Source organism: Papaver somniferum, chromosome 7, assembly GCF_003573695.1.
Source record: "Papaver somniferum cultivar HN1 chromosome 7, ASM357369v1, whole genome shotgun sequence".
NCBI lineage: Eukaryota > Viridiplantae > Streptophyta > Magnoliopsida > Ranunculales > Papaveraceae > Papaver > Papaver somniferum.
Genome location: NC_039364.1, coordinates 64,978,673 through 64,999,011, shown reverse-complemented (window position 1 = coordinate 64,999,011; position 20,339 = coordinate 64,978,673). Strand labels below are relative to the sequence as shown.

General features: G+C 36.3%; 1 long non-coding RNA gene across 1 annotated transcript; it reads right to left on the bottom strand.

Annotated features, from left to right (window-relative positions):
* Positions 1-15,853: 15,853 nt before the first annotated feature.
* On the bottom strand, positions 15,854-18,950 carry LOC113297494. The gene is made up of 3 exons (XR_003333507.1): positions 18,642-18,950; positions 18,026-18,507; positions 15,854-16,341 (listed from the first exon to the last, which is right to left on the bottom strand). It is a non-coding gene; the product is annotated as an uncharacterized LOC113297494 (long non-coding RNA).
* Between the last annotated feature and the right edge of the window lie 1,389 nt (positions 18,951-20,339).

Sequence of the window (20,339 nt, the reverse complement as noted above, 5' to 3'; positions counted from 1 at the left end):
GGCCCGAGTCGACTTCAACGGTTCATCCCCCGTCTGGAACGGGAGGTAAGAATTCTAAACACCCGCGAATCCCCTGTCAGCGGGTTTACTGGATGATTTTGTATGCTTATATGTTGAGGACCTGAAATCGGATTTAATTTTTAGTAAAGGGCAAGGCCTGGCCAAATCAAGATAAGGACTCGGATTTCATCACCGTTTCCTTCTTGCCCGCCTTAGGAACACGTAACCTACGCGAACCTAAGCCTAAAATTTGGACTAGAACGAGACCGATAGGGTAACGAGCTTAATAGGAAAGTCATTCGAAAATATTGGTTACTCTTTTAAGCATACTTCGAAGTTCATGATGGTTTCTGTGAGTTGAATGCGTGACTGCGCCGCTTGTAATGCGGTGAGGCCTTGGGTATCAAAGCTCCACGCAGCTTCCCTCGCCTCTATTCAACTTACTTTGACTCGGATTGATTCCAGAGGGGTTTGCTCAAATTGTAACGAATTCCCTTTCGAAGGATTAGAAGCTGGTCTAGAAACAATCTAAGTGGAGCCATCATGCTTTTTGTTTGCTAGATAAAATAGGCTTGTTGTGGTCGAGTCAGCCTTCTTTGTGTTTGTTTAGAATTCCCTTGCAGTTAGGATGTCGAACTGGTATTATAATAGCCAATACAATGAGTATCCGACTGAGCAGCTTAGACATTATCCTTTTTATGACCATAGTGTGAATAGTGATTGGGAACGCGAAACCTTTGAAGGTTATGGTCCATACCATTTGAGCCCAATTACTATCCACATACCCACAGGTCATACGAGCAAAACAATCCTTCTATTTCTCTAGAAGAGTCTCTCAAGAGTTTCAATGAGTCAACGGAAGTTATTTATGAAAGATACTTATAATATTCTTCTCCCAGAGTCCGTAGAGCGGTCAACTAAGATATCTCTAGAAGAGACCCTCAAGCAATTTACTGAGAATACAAATAGGATTGTGGAAAAACTTGCTCAGGATAGTCTTAATTTCCAGTGTAGTTTTCCCAATACCACCCTCGAAAATAAGGATAGTTTTTATTCACATAATCAAGATGACGAGGTTAGAATTGGTAACACTACTTGTTTTGATAAGGTTCGATCATTTTCATGTTATTATAGTGATGATTATGATGAGGATAGTATTGATGAAGAACATGAAATGTAGGCATAGTGATCAGGAATTTGTTACTCCGATTGAGCTTTATAATGATAGTGTTGTTTCTAGTACAAATCCAAATAATTTTAATAATTATTCACCTATTCAAAAGGATGTGGATTTGACTAGAGATACCACCGTTTTAGACGATGTAGTTCATGATCCTTTAGCCTGCAGTATGTTGGATAATCCATTATTTGATGTGCCTATCAGTGAATCGGAGGAGGTAACTATGATTAAAACCTTAGTTGATGAGCCTTTATATGAAACTTTCTTGATAATCCTTTATATGATTGTGATGATGGTTTAGAGGAAAGAGTTTACCCTGAGAATACTGTTTTAGAATCTAGCGATTTAGAAACACTAGTCTTAGAAGATGATAAACTCGTAGAAATGAGTGAGGATGAACCCAACTTAGAAGAATCTATTGACCATTTCCAGGAATCTGATGACCTAGAAATTAGGGAAGTTGTGACTAGTCTTTCTAGAGACACAAAAACTCTAAGTTTGGGGGTGATTATCATTCTCCGTGTGCTTTAACTCTTAGAAAGTACCCTCCTGTAGGACTTGACATTTGTGCCTCAACCATCTTACAAGATTATCTTCATACACGTTTTCCCGAACCTAATGATGTCCAGAAAGAAGCTCAGTTGTTAGAAACCCATCCTCTGGTTGATGTGGTTAACCCAGGTATGATACCAAGATTGACTTTGTTTTCCCACCAAAAACTTTTCTTCCAATTGTGGGAACTTTTGATTTTAAGATGTGTCGGTTATTAAGTTTTGATACTAAACCTAATCACTTTAGGATATTAGGTCGACACATTTTCTTAAGGAAGACCACCTCTTTCATTGTGGTCAGCTGTGTGAGTCAAATCTAATTGACTTAGAGGATCCCCAATTATTCAGGTTATTGTTATGTGCTTCTAAGTTCTTAGTTGAGTTTTCCCAGACTCTAATACCTGAACCGGATCTTAGCTTTGAGGAAATCCAACCGATGAAAACCTGTTATCTAGACCCAGTTATAAAACCTGAACCTGAGCCACAACTAGATGTAGTTGTCTTAAACAAGGGTATGTTCGGTATATTTTTGGTTTGTTGCAGTTTTCTCTTCTTGTGGGTAATACTTTTTGATCCATATGACCCACAGTTATTCTGACTACTTCTATATGATTCTATGAGGTGACTAATTCCTTCCGATGTCTGGCTGAAGACTTTAAACTTAGCACTTCTTGGGAGGTAACCCAATATTCTTGCGACACTGTAATATCTTTCCTTATCTCTTTTGCTTCAAGTGGTAACAGTTCCTCCTTGTTCATGCTTTTAATTTTATCTTTAGAACATTGAGGACAATGTTAGATTTAAGTTTGGGGGTATGGGAGAAACATTTTAGTCGCATTTTTGAAACTTCTAGCGTCACATAGTACCCAGTTAGCTAAGTTTACATATTGTTTCTCACCGAAAAGATAGAAATTAGAATGCTAGAGATAACAACCTATTGAGACATTAGATAAAAAGACATTGAGATTCTTGAAATTCAGGAGAGAACTTGTTCCTTTTAGAGGGTAACCGTGATGGACCTAACCATCCATGATGGAAAGACGAGTAGGTCAGGAGGAAATGCCAGAAAGACAAAGCAACTTCACAATGTAGTCTTAGTTACTGGATTATTACGACTCTCTCAGTAGAAACTTATCATCATCAACAAGCGGAGCGACATCAAAATATATGAAGAAAGTTGAAGACGTTTAAGGTTTAGAAGTAATAATAGAAAATAATATTTCAAAAATCAAAGTTGAAGACTTAGTTACAAAAAGTTATAAGAACAAATGATATAAGTTGTTGAAGTTCATGATACCAAGACATCACAAGTTGCGAAGATCCAAGTTCTAAAGTCCTTCTCTCATGGCCATTTAAATTTTTGTCTTGTTATTTTTGTCTACAAAAAAAATGAAAAATGAAAAAAAAAAATGAAAAAAAAATCATCGTTAAGTTTTGTTCAATAAGGCCATAGGGAAGTAGAAATCTATAAAGAAGTTTCAAGCAAGAAATTAAGGAGAAAAGTTTATTGTCAAGGTTCTACGAGGTTCGAGAGTTTATCATCAACAGTTGAAGCCGAAGAAGACGTTGTTTCTACTGAGCACTATGAGAGAGTCGAAGAGAGATGCATTTTGGTTGCTTTGTTAGTCCGCTATTCATCTGGCACAAGATCTTTCTAGCACTGGTTCAACTCATCACACGTAATTAGTCCAGCTGTGTAGCAGATGTCCCTCTCATCTTTATCTCTCTCCTAATCTTATCTAGCTGTAAATCAGCGGACGCATCTTACAATGTTTATCTAGTTGTGTAGCGGATATCTCTTTATCTAGCAGTGTTGCTGATGTGTCTCCCCTTTGCTTTAGTCAGCTTTAGAGCTGGCACCTTTAATTTCTCTGGCATTCTAGTTACTTGGAGATAGGTTGAGAATATGTATGTCCTCATAGATCTTTGGACACTTGTGACCAATTAGAATTCAAGGTTTTGTGGGTACAACTCTGGTAAACCCTTCCGAGATTAACTCGGTTTTATTAGTTTTGCTCGAGGACTAGCAAATAATAAGAATGGGGGTATTTGATAGACGCATTTATGTGTCTAATTTGTCCTTAATGTTTCGTATTGTTAGTGCTCGTTTTCGTCCTTATTATGGTCTTTTGTGTGTTTGTAGGTATTTTTTTTGGAAATAAATATTGTTGGAAAATTCGGCTCGAAAAGTTGCTCGGTGCACCCCTGGAGGACATTTGCTATACGGACCCTCACTTTGGATAAGGGGTAACCTAATTACTAAGGGGCACCCCATTTCTAGGCAGTTGCTAATCGCACCCCCGGACTGGATAAGGGGCCTTCATCTTCCCCATTCAAATATCAGTTTTGGCGGGAACTCAAGTGGCAGAATTAGGGTTCGCATCTTGGTCGGGATTGAAGGAGACTCAATGGCGGATATTTGTTTGGATGACTAGATTTGTCTTAAAAGGCCTGGTAATGGGTTTGGATTCGATTAAAATTGGTCGGAATTGTCGTTGGAAGAAAATAGGGAATGTTGTTCTCGAGTTTATTCCCGGAATGATTTGTTTGGATTTGTGAGGAGTTTAAGGCAGACTTGAGCACAAAAATGAATTGGTATCGGCATGTTCTATCTAAACAGGGTAGTGATGAGTCACATAATCGATAAAGGAGGAGTTTTGACGAAACAGGGAAACAAAATATTCTCGGTGATATTTTTGGAGTTCTACGTGTGGCTGGAGGAAGTTGGATTCGTGCTGGCTGTTGACTGAGTCTGTCGGAATGTGTCAACACCATTCAGACGCGCGACAAAGTTGAATATGGAAAGATATTCCGGAGAGTATATTTTCTTTACCGCCGAAGTTATGTGGAGGATTAGGAGAAGATTCGAGAAGTTAATGAGGCCATGTCAAGTATTTAAAGAGTGCTGGGATGTCATAGAAGAGGATGGAGAGTTGGGGGGAGAGAAAGAGAATACAACAGAGACAAAAAATCAGAGTTTCAGCAACCTCCATTGCTGCTGCACCAAGAACACGAAGAACATAAGACCCACACTGAGCAGTCTTATTTTGCTACAAATTTTGCGACACAGAGGCAACAGTCTTATTTTGCTACAGTTATTGCGACACAACGGCAACAGTCTTAGAGCAACAGTATCAGTGACACATACTGTGGGTCGTTCTGGTTTGTAACAAATATAATTGTTACAAACCCGGTTTTAATTGTTGTTCCTCCCTTTTCATCCTTGTAAGCACCTTTTTGAGCAATGAAAAATTCTTTTGAGTGTGTTTTCACCATGAGAAGCTAAACCCCACCACCGGGACAACGGAGGAAGCAACTTTTCATGATTGTGGTAAATGAATTAATTCTTTTATTGACTTTTTGCATAGATTTAATTGCTTTATGATTTCTATTAATTACTTGTTATTTTGTTAGATGTCGCATGCTTAGTTTTAATTACTTCAGATGCGTCATGCTTTTAACTTACAAATAATATTTTACGAAATCTATTTTTGGTAAATAACTAGAGTCACAACTTATTTTGTTTGAGCTATATTGTCTAGAAGCAATGACTGAACCACAACAATATGAAAAGTAGTGAAATCCCGAGTCCCGGTCTCTCTTCATCCTTGACAAATTTTGTATATATACGTTTCCTTATTTTCTTTATTAAGTTTTAAAACAAATTCTCAACATGTCTGAGTGAACGAATCATCTTACTACAACATCATTGAAAATCACATCAATGTCCACAAACAAATAGATCGTATCACCTGAAATTTCTTCTGAGGACATGATTCATCAGTTAAGAAGCTTCATCCTATTGGTTGGGACAAAGTAATAAAACCAATATCTGAATGAGGATTAGGCATAAGGAAAAGTCGTGATCATAACAAAGCACTTCTCATGAAAATAATTTGGAGTTTGCACGAACAACCTAACTCCATTTGTGGAAGTCTCTTCAGTGAAAAACATTACGATCAACAACCAATTCTATAAGGCATTGATAACATACCATCTTCCTCTAGCGCCCAATGGAGACAATTGTCATCAATCGTCCCTACCATGCAACAATTGATATTTCATCGTATTGGAAATGTGTTATCAATACTAATAGAAGCAAACTGGATTGCACATTCACCAAAACTAGATCCAACTCAATGTTACCCATTCTGAAAAGTGGCTGATATCATTGATCTGATCTTTTATAAATGGAGCTAGGAAAAATTAAACACACTCCCCAATTTTGTAGCCCAAAAAATCATAAACATCCACCTCCCCCAAGATATCCCAAGGACAAAATTATCTGTCCACATTCAAAATATGGAAAATACATTACTTCATCGGGATACAAATGTCTAACACATAGTCAACCTAATCATACCTCCCTCCCACCCACCAAATTCCTGTGGACCTTACCGTGTCTACCAAAAATTCAGCTTTTCTTGTGGAAAGCAATCAATGAAGGTCCACCAATCTTCTCTCTCTCTTTCATCACATCCATTTGACCAATTCTAACATTTTCCCCAGATGCAATACTGATTTGGAATCGAAACTCACCTACTAATTCACTGTCCAATGGCAACTATATCTTGGAACACTTTACTCACTCAATCCTCAACCACACCAAATTCCAACAATACCCCCATATTTACTTTAATGCCTCAGACAACCATCTACCAAATCCTATAACAATCAACACCAATATTTGTCATCTCCTCTTTCTGTTTCCTATTATGGACCCTATGGTTAGATAGGAATGAACTAATATATCACCAAAAGAAAACAAAATCAGCATAAATTTTCGCTTGGGCTCAAAACAACAACAAGAATATTCTGCGGTGTCACAATACTTACCTCCGGTCCTACCAGGAGGTTCATGGATACTTAACCTCTCAAGAAGCACCAAAAGGATCTCAACAATCTCGTTAAGATGGTCCATCCCGAACATGAACTAGGTTAAGATTAACAATGATAGGGCGGTCAGGGGTCATCCGGGTTTCACAGGTGCAGGTTTCATTTGCAGGGGATCCGATGCACAAATGGTAATGCTTTAGCTCAACCTCAGTAGAAAGGCACTGGCCAAAAGTTCTATTCGAAACAGACTTAGAAACCTTATGCGCTTCATCACATCCCTTACTCCCCCCCCCCCCCCCCACATCTCAGGGATGATTGAAGAAATAAAAAATAGGATGCGACAGATTTTGCAGGATGCTATCCGACACAACTACATAGAAGAAAATCAAACAGCAGATGGTTTGGCCAATCATGCGGCTGATGGAAGTCAAATGGGAAATTTGTTGACCAAAATTTATCTGACTATACATAATATATATTCAAAACATATTTTTGTTCCTAAGCAAATACCAATATCGAACCTGTTCTAAGTTGCAATTAGTCCACAGCTGAATTCCTTGAACTCGTTTCATATATTAGACTTACATTGAGTAATATTGAATATCGTCTCCAGTTGCAAAACTTCCACGGTTGAATTCCACGAACATGTTCCATTAGTCAGCATAATACCAACACTAGAACTCATGCAATGATTAAGAATTCCTAAGCAAACCACAGGCATGGCCGTGGCCACTGGCAAGCGCCAGCGCCAGCAGTGCCTAGCCAAGTTACCAGCAGCGCCGGCCAAGTTGCCAGCGACGTCCAAGTTTCCAGCAGCGCTCTATGTTGTCTGCACCAATAATAGATCCACCGTTGTTTGCGCCAACATCTCCATCCCCTTGCCAGTAGCGCTTGCCTGCGTCTGCACCGGTGTCATTTCTTGGCCTTGGCCAAGCTAGCAAGCCACGACAACCTATCCATCCTTATTTCTCGATCTTGGCCAAGCTAACAATCCACGACAATATGGCCATACTAATCTCTCTGCATTGGCCAAGCTTGGTCAAGTTATCTTAGGCTACAATACCATGGCCAATTATTAATTCGGTCATAGCCAAGCCATGGCCCAGTTATCTTGGGCTACATCATTGTGGTTGTACTCTTTTAATCATAGTCAATCCATAAACACAGCACTGTGAAGCTATCACTTGGCCAAAACAAGAGATAGTCCTTGACTCCACTAATTCCTACGAGAAATCAAAACATGTTACATAGGGGGATTTTCATAGGGTATTTTTCTGGTGGTTTACAACAACATGCAGCGTGGCAACACCCCATGATGAGAAAGTGACGAGTAGTGGTGACAGTTAAGATCAGTTGAATAGATGATGGAATAATGGTCTACAAGTTTCCATAAATTCTCATAGCATAACTAGGGTAGCTTTACCATTACCTCCACTATCTCCATCTCTTCTCGACCTCCACTACTTATGAGGAAAGCAGTGTGTATCTATAACAACTATAAATAGATCCCTTCATTTATTATTCAAGAAGAGAGCAAGCTTACTATTCAGAACTATGATGCTTCACAGTTATCACAACCTTACCTACACAATTCATCACCACTATTATTCCTCAACAATCTCTACTTTTCCTCCCCTAAGATCAACCCATCTTCTCTCCTTGTAACCGAAGCAGGACGTGAATGGCTATTGTCTTGGTTTAGGCTCGTCATGTATGATTTTGATACCCTAACATAAATAATGTACATCGACGGTATATTGTTTTACCTAGGACCAAATTTTAGGTACAAACAAAATGAAAGATTGGTTCCAAGCGATTCTGACAAAGATGACATGCAGGATTAATAGTGGAATTGAATCATGCTATATTTATTTTCACAACTACACCATCATGCATTATGTTCCATATAAATGATTGAACTTGGGGATATCTTTGTGAATTTTTCAGAAAATCTCCTAAGGGAAACCACCGATAGAAAAAGTAGAATGACTCATGCCTGACATAGTTTAGTAAAAAGATTTGGTTGTGAATCTTCTGGATGGAGTTTTTATCCACATAAGAAAAATTGTTAGAGAGTCTTCATTTCATAAAAATAAACCTTTTATTTTAGCCACAATATCAGGAGAAAATAATTCTTGTAACAACTCAACATTCTAGTTCCTTGTATTTGGTATAATGAGATCTTATACCATACTAACATGATCAGAATGATAACCAAATTTCTCAGCCGATTACCTAAAAGATTAGGCATCCAAGGATCATCTCAGACGCTAATATTTTCTCCTTTATTGATCATGTAACAAACATTGTCTTCCATAATCTCCCTAGTTGACGAGATACTTCTCCAAGTGGAAGAACATTGATTTATTTCCTTTATATTCCAGAAAGACTCATTCTTCAAATTTTTTGCAGATGAAAGTTGAACCCATATTGTTTTCTTTTTTTTTTATGAACCTCCAAACCAGTATGCATAATAAATATTTATTGATCTTCTCCAAATCTCTTATGCCCAAACCTCCATCTTCTTTTGCTTTACAAATTTTTCCCAACATATAACATGTAATTTCTTGATATCCATTTATCCCCCACCAAAATGAACACTTGATTTTTAAAAATTATGTGCAACACTTTTTTAAGAAGTAAACATGTACCAAAAAAGACAAATGCAATAGAAGATAGTATAGTCTTTGATAAAACAATATTTTCTGCAGTTAGGATAACATCTTGTTTCCATCCAAATAATTTGGTTCTAAACTTTTCAATCAAAAAATCGTATCTTTGAATTCTTGAATCTACAATTAAAGAAAAAATTCCTAAGTACTTCTCATCCTTCTTCATCTCTCTTACACCCATATCTGAAAGTATTGTTGTTTTTCTAAAATCTTCCACACACCCACTAAAATGATAACAATAAACTTATTTAAATTGATTTTCTAACCAGACCATTCGGAATGTTTTTGTATCAACTTCTTAAAGTTAGCAACATTTACCCTGTGATTTTTTCCAAGGAAAAATAAGTCATCTGCAAACATTAAATGAGGATCACAAGAGCCCATCTGTTAATTTTTAACACTTGATGTAAACTCTTGAGAATAAATAATAAATATATATGGAGATAATGGACAACCCTTTATGATCCCACTTTCTCCCTAAAAGAAGCCTTTTGAGGCACCATTCGAAATAGAGAAACTGGCTGAATAAATGCAATGCATGACCCTGAATACCAAGTACTTCCCACATATGTTTCAAAAGAAAAAAAAACAGTTAACTTCAATGCAAAATAACCTTCGTTAAATTCACACTTCTTCATAGAATGCAATAATTCTTTCGCTATCATTATGTTGTCAGTAATATGTCTTACCTACAAAAGCATTAAGGGACCAAGAGATCAAATGAGACTTCAATTTATCTGAAATAATCTTTGATACTACTTTATATAAAATATTTATTCAAAGATATGTTTACAATCTTCAACAGCTCTAGGAGTTTTATATTTTGGAATCAACATAATGTCTGTGTGGTTCAGAGTATCTGGTATTTGTCTTTTAAGAAATATAGTTTGAATAAACTTGGTAACTTCATCTCCAATAATTTTCCATATCTTCTTGAAGAATAAATCAGGGTAAACCCATCAGGTTCTGGACAACTTAGGTATTAGGAGTATCCTTACTAAAAAGAATACCAAACTTATCAGAATTTATTTCTTACACAGAAGCACAACAATATTTCTGAAGATAATCCTTGATATTTAAAATCATGTGCAGTAGCCTTTGAGAAAAGCAAACAGTTTTCAGCAAAAAGCGGGTGAGTGATAACTTGAATATTTCTACAAATCTTTACCCCTTGAACAAGATCGAGTCTTGTCAACTTATCAATGTAAGAGGACAAATCTTCATAACACAATATATAGAAATAAGGAGATAAAAGGTCTCCTTGTCTAAGACCCCTTTCAGGGTTTTATCAAACCAGCTGAGATACCATCAATGAGGACATAACAGGAATCTGCAGAAAGGCATTGTATAATTAAGAATATCCAATGTTTATACATGCCAGCTGTTTGAGGACCTTTTCCAAAAAACTCCACTATTATCATAGGCCTTTGATATATCAAGCTTTATAGCAACTATACCTTCCTTACCCTCATGATGGTTAATAGCAAAAACAACTTCGTTAGCAAGGAGTATATTATCAGATATACTCCTTTTAGGCATAAAAGCACTCTGATTCTGAGAGATAAAACCATCCATAAGGGGTTTTAATCTATTGGCTAAAATTATAGATATGATCTTGTTAAAAAAAATACACAAGCAAATGGGTCTGTATTGAGTGTGTTAGAAAATCCATAGGTGGAACTCGCAAGTTTTGTTATCTCAAGCTTGTTTTGAATGTTAAATGTACAAAATTATATCTTCATTTCTAGTATTTAAAGTAAAGTCTTGGGATAAGATTAAAGTATGATAGTTGAGTATCAGACATTCACCGAATAACCCTCGAAAATTGAAGATGGAAGAAAAAACGAAGAAATTTGCGAGAACTTCATCAACAAAGAGGAATGTGAAGTGATGGGTTGTCGTAGGCTCAAAAAATTAATCAAGATATTTCCCACTAATTAACTGGTAATATAGCGGTAGTAAGAGATCGTTCCCACAGAGAGCTGTGTAATTGGTAGGTTATTTGTATTAGCAAGATAAAGTAAATAACAAAGGGGGTTTTGGCTGTAAGATAATTATAAATACAATAACAAAGAAAAGGATGATTAAGGAATCCTTCGCCGTTACCAAGCGTTGACAAGATTAGAATACTTATCTATCTTTCGTAAGAACCATTCATCACCAACCGTGGAATAACAGCTAGATCAGTGTTATCCCCAAAACTCCTTCAATCACTGGATACGGAAGTTCTCGACTACCAGATTCTATTCAACGAACCACCAAGTAGTAGATCGCTCAAGGTGTAATCCAATCGAATGCCTTAGGCTTTGTGAATTTAGGTTGATCCCAGTAGTTAAACTCTTAGATCAAAGTTTACTTGCTGGTGTTGTTTTCACACACGATTCCTCCACAGAATCCCTCTGTAAGGTCTCGCGATTTCTACTTGTGTAGAGAGTTAATCGACGATTACTTATCTCCTAACTTCCACAAGCAATAGAACAATTAATATATCAATCTAGCATGCACTCCAAATCAATCCAATAATCACTCATAAACCCTAGATATCGTAAAAACAAACGATGATGATAAAAACTCTCAATACGTTTGTATTATTAATAAAACTTCACGCTTAGAACATTGAATTCATCCTTAATAAACAAAGGATTTAGCTACTCATATTACAAAGAAGATGAAGAATGGTGGTTTCCTCCTAAATGGGAAAACTTTAGGTTTTGATGTAGAACTTGTGATATGAGATTCGATGATTTATTTAGTGTTACATAACCTAATACCTTTTTATAGGTTTACATTGCTTGGCCTTCAAGTATTTAGTTCGGTTCAAGAACCCGGCCCGAAAATACGAAATAACGAATCCAAACGTGCCCTTAGGCTTTCCAAGGTGTAAATACACGTTTCCTACTACCTAATTCAAATTCCAGCAGATCTTTTCGGAATTAAAGTGTGAAAACCCGTCCACGAACTTTACTATCTTCGGTATTCAATAAAAGCTTGTTTTGGCCACAACTTCTTTATCCGAACTCGGAATGACCTCATTCTTTTTGAATTATTTTTATATTTCAATTCTATTTAATATGATGATGAGAAATCCTTAATTTGAATGAGTTAAGTTCAGACTTTGGCACTTCTCTTGATTTTGAGCGTTTTGCTCCTTTTCGTCGATTTTCTTCCACTTCTCTTGGACTTGGGCACTTGGATACTTGGAATACTTCTCTTCATAGATCTTTTCAGAAATTTGTAGCTCCTTTTTGGATGATTCACCTATTGGAGGCAAATAAGAGAAAACAAGAGTAATAATACGAATACATGCAAGAATAATAGCTAAAAGAAGTATGGAATGGATACTAAAATAATGAATTATGCACTTATAAAATTCCCCCACACTTAGCTTTTGCTAGTCCTCGAGAAAACTAAATAAAACTAATGCTAAATACAACAACTCCATGTCGTGAGGATACAATTACTCTTAGCATGAATAACAGGCCTTTAAACCCCTAGGTGTCCCTAGTGGACGAGTTATAGTCTCGTGAGGGCTTACAAGAGGTATACCCACAAAACCTACTCCAATCTCTCGCCTTGAAAGAACCACTAAGGATAGACACAAAGTAGAAAGCCAAATAATTAGCTTGCATATGTTCTTTAGCTGCAAACATCCCACATACATTCCAATCATCACATGTAAGCCACTACTTACGTGTGACATTCAACCTGATTGCAAAACTCTACTAAGATAGTCATCGTACTTGTTCCAACGTTTGTCACAACACTCGCATACTGAAATCACATGGATAGATAAGAAAATGGAAATAAAAAAGTAAAGTGTGCAAATATTGACTAATGTGAAAGATGTTACCCACAATACTTGTATGAATGTCGTCAAAAGATTCTTATTTATAGCGCAATAGTTGAGAGAAGCACCCATTTAACTCGACCACATGATTAGATATTCTAAGCGCATGTTCCTTTTCAGCAAGTACATGATAGTTGCCTTGGATCCTGCATTCCACGCTTGCTTAGGCGACGGAGACAGGGACAACGTTTCACACATACTGTTATCCAAGTGTCAAGAACCTCATCAATAGTCTTTTTGACTTTCTATATAATGATGATATGGTTTTTGTTTTCATCGACTATGATTAATCCGCAATTCCGGACATATCCTTTATTAGTGTCGATAAATGAAGATGAGCCTTATTTATTTATTTATTTTCTTTTTCTTTCTTTTATTTTCGGCTCACTCTCTATGAGTGTTAGACAATTATCTATGGGGATTTCAAATACTCAACCAATGATTACCTTGTTACAACATCCACGGTAGTATCAGGATCCTACCAAATCACTTTAGAGAAACATAAAACTGCAAAAATAAAAAGAAAGTGATTCAGTAATGATTAATTGCGAGGATGACTCTTTCAAATGACTATCATAGCTTAGTTTCGCATTCAATTATGAATGTACATATAACGATTGTGGAATGATAAAGTGGAACCCAGTCTGTAGCCGTAAGAACTGTTTCAACCTTAAAAGGTTTAGAGTGTCATCCTAATTAGCTCATAATTAACTCCAAAAGATGAAGTCTCAATAATGCAAGAAATCAAAGAGTATTATTATTTATTTTATATGCAAACCAAACATGCTTAACTACTCCCCCACACTTAAACTCAACATTGTCCTCAATGTTCAAAACCGAAAATTCTGATTTCTGACATAACAACCCTGAAAAACTCAAAAACTGTACAAATGAGTAGGGAACTAGGAAAAACATCCTAAACGAAAGTTGTTTACCTATGTTTTTTTCTAAAAAGTGTCATAATTTCACAGTGTTTCGATAAACGGTCTGACTTTTATGGCCTCCGGACTGACAAACATGCAATCTAAAAAAGTTCTGGAAAAATATCGAAACTCAAATGTCCAGGCCTATCGCTGCAACTTAACAGACTCCGAATTCAAATATTCTTTTTGGAAAAGAAAGGTGAGTCTGTCCTATTTAAAATTTGGGGTCAACCACTCAAATCGGACTCCATATGAAGTCTCGAGAGCTATTTTGGTGACAAGTGCGCAGTCAGAATTTTCTGACGAGAATTCGTCAAAACTTTCATTATAGACATAGGACTTGTAAAATCTAAGATGGGAATGCAAGATATGATATGAAAAACTAAGAAAATTAAAAACAAAAGGTATAGAGATACAAAACCGATGGGTTGCCTCCCATTTAGCGCTTGGTTTAACGTCGTCAGCCCGACGTTATTGTTATCGTCCGTACACCCACAATCTGAAAATTTGGTAATTCTTCCAAATAACAATCTGCAATTCAAATAATAGCTTCACAAAAACGTTATCACAAGATATAAATATTGAAGCTATCACTTTATTGAAGTTTCTCACACGGTTAGTCCTTTCTACAGTCGAAAGTGAATAGAGAACATAAAATTCGGGAACTTCAAAAGGTTCCACACCTTGGTGAACCTGCACAATACTCGAATCAAACACATTAAGTGGTGGATACTTAGAAGAAAAATAATCCGTTAAAACTTTGGAAGCACACAAATTCAATCCTAAGTGAGGTATTTTCTTAAAAGTTGGGTTAACAACTCTTTTAGAATCTACTTCAGTTGGATGGAAAGGATCAATAGATATAGAATTAAGCAAAGGATTAGAAAAACCTTGTTTCGGATCCTCATCAATTATCTCAAGTGAATTATTTACCTCAAGTATATCGTGGTCCTCTATCAAACTATTATTATCTAGCTCAACTGGATCTTCCACGACTTCAATCAACTTGGTTTCATTCTCAATCTCCATCTCTTCAACAACCTCGTCATCCGAATCAAATTCCGCTTTCAGGAACTCTTCTTCAGTATAGATTTTAGGGTATTCTGTATGAGTATCCATCGAGGGAATAATCGGGTCTACTTCTTGCAACTCAACCGGCCTAAAAACATTGTAATTCGGACATTCATTGTAACATTGATATGCATTCGAGTATGTTACACCGTTCATAACAATGGTTCGGTCATACCAAGGCTCCTCCTTTTGAATAGGCGAATGATCATTATTACGATCCGGAGCTGGGATAACTTCATCATCATTACAACGATTCTCCAAGGGTTGCTCATCTTTTTCCAATTCTTCCTTAATTTGATTCATGTCTCTCCTTAAGTTTTTCGTGCCCTCTTGAAGTTCTTGGAGTGTATCTTCGGTCTTTTTATAGTATTCTCCCGTATTTTGAATGTATTGGTCCAACTTTTGATTATCCCGATTCAAATTATCCATAAATTGGTGCATTAGATCTGCAAGACTAGAATAATTATCATTAGAAGAACAACTATCCCCCCATCCTTGTGGTTTCTCACTTACATACCCTTCAAAAGGTTGTTGATATGCATGAGAGTATCCATAAGATTCCGTGGGATATTGATCATAGCCAAAAGATTGGTTTTGATTATACCCACTAGTATAGCACGCACGCGCGATGCGCCTGCTGTTCCGTTCGGTAATTTCGTTGTTTTCGTGTAGTAATCACCGGTCAAAATCAACGCTCAGTCAATGATTTATGTTGTTTTAGTATCCTAGCCTAGACGCAGGCGCACCGTTCCGGTTAAAAGGGAATTGAATACTTTACTCAATAATTTTTTTAGTCTAAAACATCCATTTATACAAAATGTATCTCTGATGCACTTTATACAGTATACTTTCCAGGACATGAAAACTTCCTTGTACAGAAAAATTTGTCAAACTCACATGTTGAGCAACAATATAACCCACCACATCAAAATTGTTTGGTTCCGATATAAAAAATGCACAGCAAATATGACTAAAATTGAGATCATATACTTGTTATTGTGCAAAAACTCACAGCTCTAATCGAGAACCCCGGTTACTCAACATCACCGTCCTCAATTGATTTTCTGGAATAGATCAAGCCTTCTGACTCCCCAAGAAGCTCATTTTGTAGATCCCGATTGACAATATGTCTTTTTGAGATGCCCAACTTTAAAGCACCAACCACAGCAAATAACATTCATTTTCCAGTTTACTTTAATAAAGAAGCATTTGCAAGAAAAATAGTATCTTTTCCAGCATTTGACCGCGTCCATCAAACAACCTGCAACGCAGTAGAGCAAAAATAAGCACCCTCTCATGATAAGGGAATTAAACATCTACAGGAAACAATATGACATCGTTACTAAATAATAACTAATTCAGCATGACATAACTAAAGTGTAACAAAGAACCAAAAGCTTAGAAAATCCTGAAAATGGCTTGTGCTGACTCAAGATAACAGTTGTCATATACCGGCATGATGCTTATAATACGATTACCACAAAGAAAATCAGATTGCATCAAGCTAAATAGTAATTCTAGTTTCTACCTGAATTCGTCTATAATGTTCATATAAGAAAGAAATGCAATCATTTTTGGCTTTTCGAAAAAAATGAAGGTATGATCATGGAGTGACAGATTGGAAGAGCAGAATGCTCAAACGTAAGTATCATATATGTCACGGCTTAAAAGTTGATTCATTCTCTTCTCGACGCTCACACTACCTCCACATCATCACCGTTCTCTAAATCAGCTCTAGTTATGTATCTTTTGTGTGTAAAATATGACCAACTTATGAGATGACTGTTTTGAATTTAGCAATGTGTGCATTATAAACAAATGTTATGAGTCGCATAAGTTGATCTAAGTCGGAAACCAAACTTTTTATCTTATTTGTGTATCTAACAATTAAACTGTAACCTGGCCATGTTGACTCAAAACTTATAAACAACCAATAGTTACAACTGCATTGCACTAAAATGCCATATGCTGGAGCTCAGATACATATACCAGATCAATCGCACTTCATTTTCGTAAGTATATATATTAAAACAAATAAAAGCCAGTCATTTAAACATGTTATTCCCACTGAGTTGGCATATGCAAAACATACAAACCCACTAATTCAACCCATATGAATTTTGAGGAAAACATTAACAATTTACACACCCAATAACGAATTTTTCCCAAGTTTCATTAGAATATCCATAATACTTTATTTATGTTACATGGATGAAATCATGTGAAAACAAACAGACCCATTACTAATTGACTTTAACTTCATATTAGGAAAAAAAAGGACCAACCTGGTAAAGTAAACCTCTTCGTGTACCCAATATAATTGATCCTACTATAGTTTATGGCTCATTCTGCCAAGCTCAAATAAGGTGCAGTAAATAAAACATCATCTTGCTCCACCCCTCCCACTAAGTTACTTTGTTCTATTTATCACCATTGTTTTCTAAGGTCACACCTATTATATGTGCTACCTGGCCCAAACATATTCATATGCATTTTACTTAAAGACAGCGTACGGCTATTTATTGTAATCCTACATAAATACCTCGACTAAGTTTCATAAAACTTGACGTGCGACTATATATGTAATTCTAAAAATAACTCGCTCAAGTTTCGCAAATGGATCTGAAGCCACCAAACATCCAGCCTCAAATTTGCAGTAGCTCATTCTAGACCATGTGAAACAACAAGAAAAAGCTGTATGTTACAACTTGGGCATAATCCTAAGAGCAATCTGAAAATGGAACCATAAACAAAGAAAAATCCATGCCTAAACAATATTCACATATACTAAATCCTAGACAGCAGCAAGTTAGTTTAGATTCCAAAACATTTTTTGTTCTAACTTCCAAGTCCAGAATAAAAATTGGAATACCATATGATACAAAAATTTGAAAAAGAAATCTTAAGAAAGAATACTATATGATACTTAAGAAAGAATAACTCACTTGATCACAAACGATCTCAGAATCTGCAAAAGCAACAACATGACGAATCTTGTTGTGCCAATGCCTCCACCAGACCATCAATCAAAGGAAAGTAGTGAGCAACTTGCTCCTCTACATAAAAATAAATTTTATTGCTGAATACCCAGAACCCAAATCACATGCCTCAGGGATAGATACACCTTTCAAGAACATTTTCATGATTCTTACATCCCCTCCTTACCTAATATCATAGATTTTTGTTCCTTCTCCTCCTATATTGTCCATTCTTCTTCTTCCTCATCACAAAAGCTACAAAATTCTTCTTATTCTTCATAGTCTTGCTCCAACATCATTTTATCTACAATTTCCCGATAAACACCCCAGATCTAAACCCACTTGTATCCTCCATTATCTTACACTAATGGGTCAGAACCCAATTAGTTTCTTCTCCATCAAAATGAGATGGAACAAAAAAAATTAACTAATCAACCTTAAAAAAGTCCCTGCATTTCCCAATTCCCACATCCAATTAAACCAAATTAAGAACAGATTATCATAGAAACAAAAAACTTAACGATAAGTATAAATTCCCCATTTCAATTAAAATAAAAATCAAAAAAGTTACAAATTTTCTCACCAATGTGAACTGATAATTGAAAAGAGATCGATGAATATCCTTCAATTGAAATCTAGGGTTGTTCGTTTCCTTCTATTCTACCGATTTGGTGTTTGCTTCCGAATGAACCATCTTTCTTATCCCCGATTTAATCTGCTTTATTTTGGTTTATTTTGGTTCCGAATGGACCAACAATGGATGATTGGCGAGAGGGGAAAAATACCAATTCTTCTGCTTTATTTTGGTTTCGAGGCGTCAAGATAATTGAGAAGAACGAAGAAGAGGAATGGTGTTTCTCATGAATCTGCTATTCTTCTTAGAGCATCCACGGTGGGCGAGTATAACCAAAAATTTGGGATGAGATCGTAACACAGTGGGACGGAGTAAAGATCAAATCTCAACCAAAGATCAAATTCCAGACCAAATATGGTCGCGACCAAATCCCAAATTTTAATATAGTCGGGCGTAAATTTAAAGTACGCTTGTTGTTGGGCGTAAATTTAAAGTACGCTTGTTAACTGGCGGAGATTTAAATTACGCCCGATGAAATTTTAATTAAATAAAAAAAAAAAAGAATGAGACGGACTTTTAAAGTCCGCCTGATGAAAGTTATAAAGAATGGGGCGGACTTTTAAAGTCCGCCTGATGAAATTTTAATGGGGCGGACTTTTAAAGTCCGCCTGATGAAATTTACAAAAAATGGGGCGGACTTTTAAAGTCCGCCTGATGAAATTTTACAAAAAAAAAAATGGGGCGGACTTTTAAAGTCCGCCTGACGAAATTTTAATCATGTACCGTTGCGTCACAACACTGACTAAACCCAAATTTTGGTCTTTTTTTTGATCTTTGATCTTTGGGTTTGATCGCACCACTGCAGTTGCTCTGAAGATACCAAAGAAAAAGAAATTCTAAAGATAGGAAACAAAGAAAGAAAAGGTTAAAAAAACAAATGCTAAAATGGGGACAGCAGGATTCGAACTCAGGGTCATTATGTTGACGCTTTACAGATCCGTCCTCTCGACAATTCCTTTTTTACGTAACTTTTAGAAGACAAATTTAAAATCCGGAGGGGCATTTTTGTGATGTGAAAAAGCTTCCCCAAAAGAAAGACTTCACCAAAAATACCTCTTTTCTTTATATTAGTATAAGATAAGATGGTTGGTAGTTATCATATGAATGAGATTGAAAACCATATTGATTACCGCTGTTGCATGTGTAATCTTGTGCTCCGTACATGTTATTTCCGTAAGGAAACATGACGACTCACAAGAACAAAAGAGAAAATAAAAACAAAAATAAAAACAAGCTAAAAAAATAACAAATCAATTAGCGTCTGCTCCCCGGCAGCGGCGCCAAAATTTGATGGCCTGTCGTAGGCTCAACAAATTAATCAAGATATTTCCCACTAATTAACTGGTAATATAGCGGTAGTAAGAGATCGTTCCCACAGAGAGCTGTGTAATTGGTAGGTTATTTGTATTAGCAAGATAAAGTAAATAACAAAGGGGATTTTGGTTGTAAGATAATTATAAAGACAATAATAAAGAAAAGGATGATTAAAGAATCCTTCGCCGTTACCAAGCGTTGACAAGATTAGTATCCTTCGCCGTTACCAAGCGTTGACAAGATTAGAATACTTATCTATCTTTCGTAAGAACCATTCATCACCAACCGTGGAATAACAGCTAGATCAGTGTTATCCCCAAAACTCCTTCAATC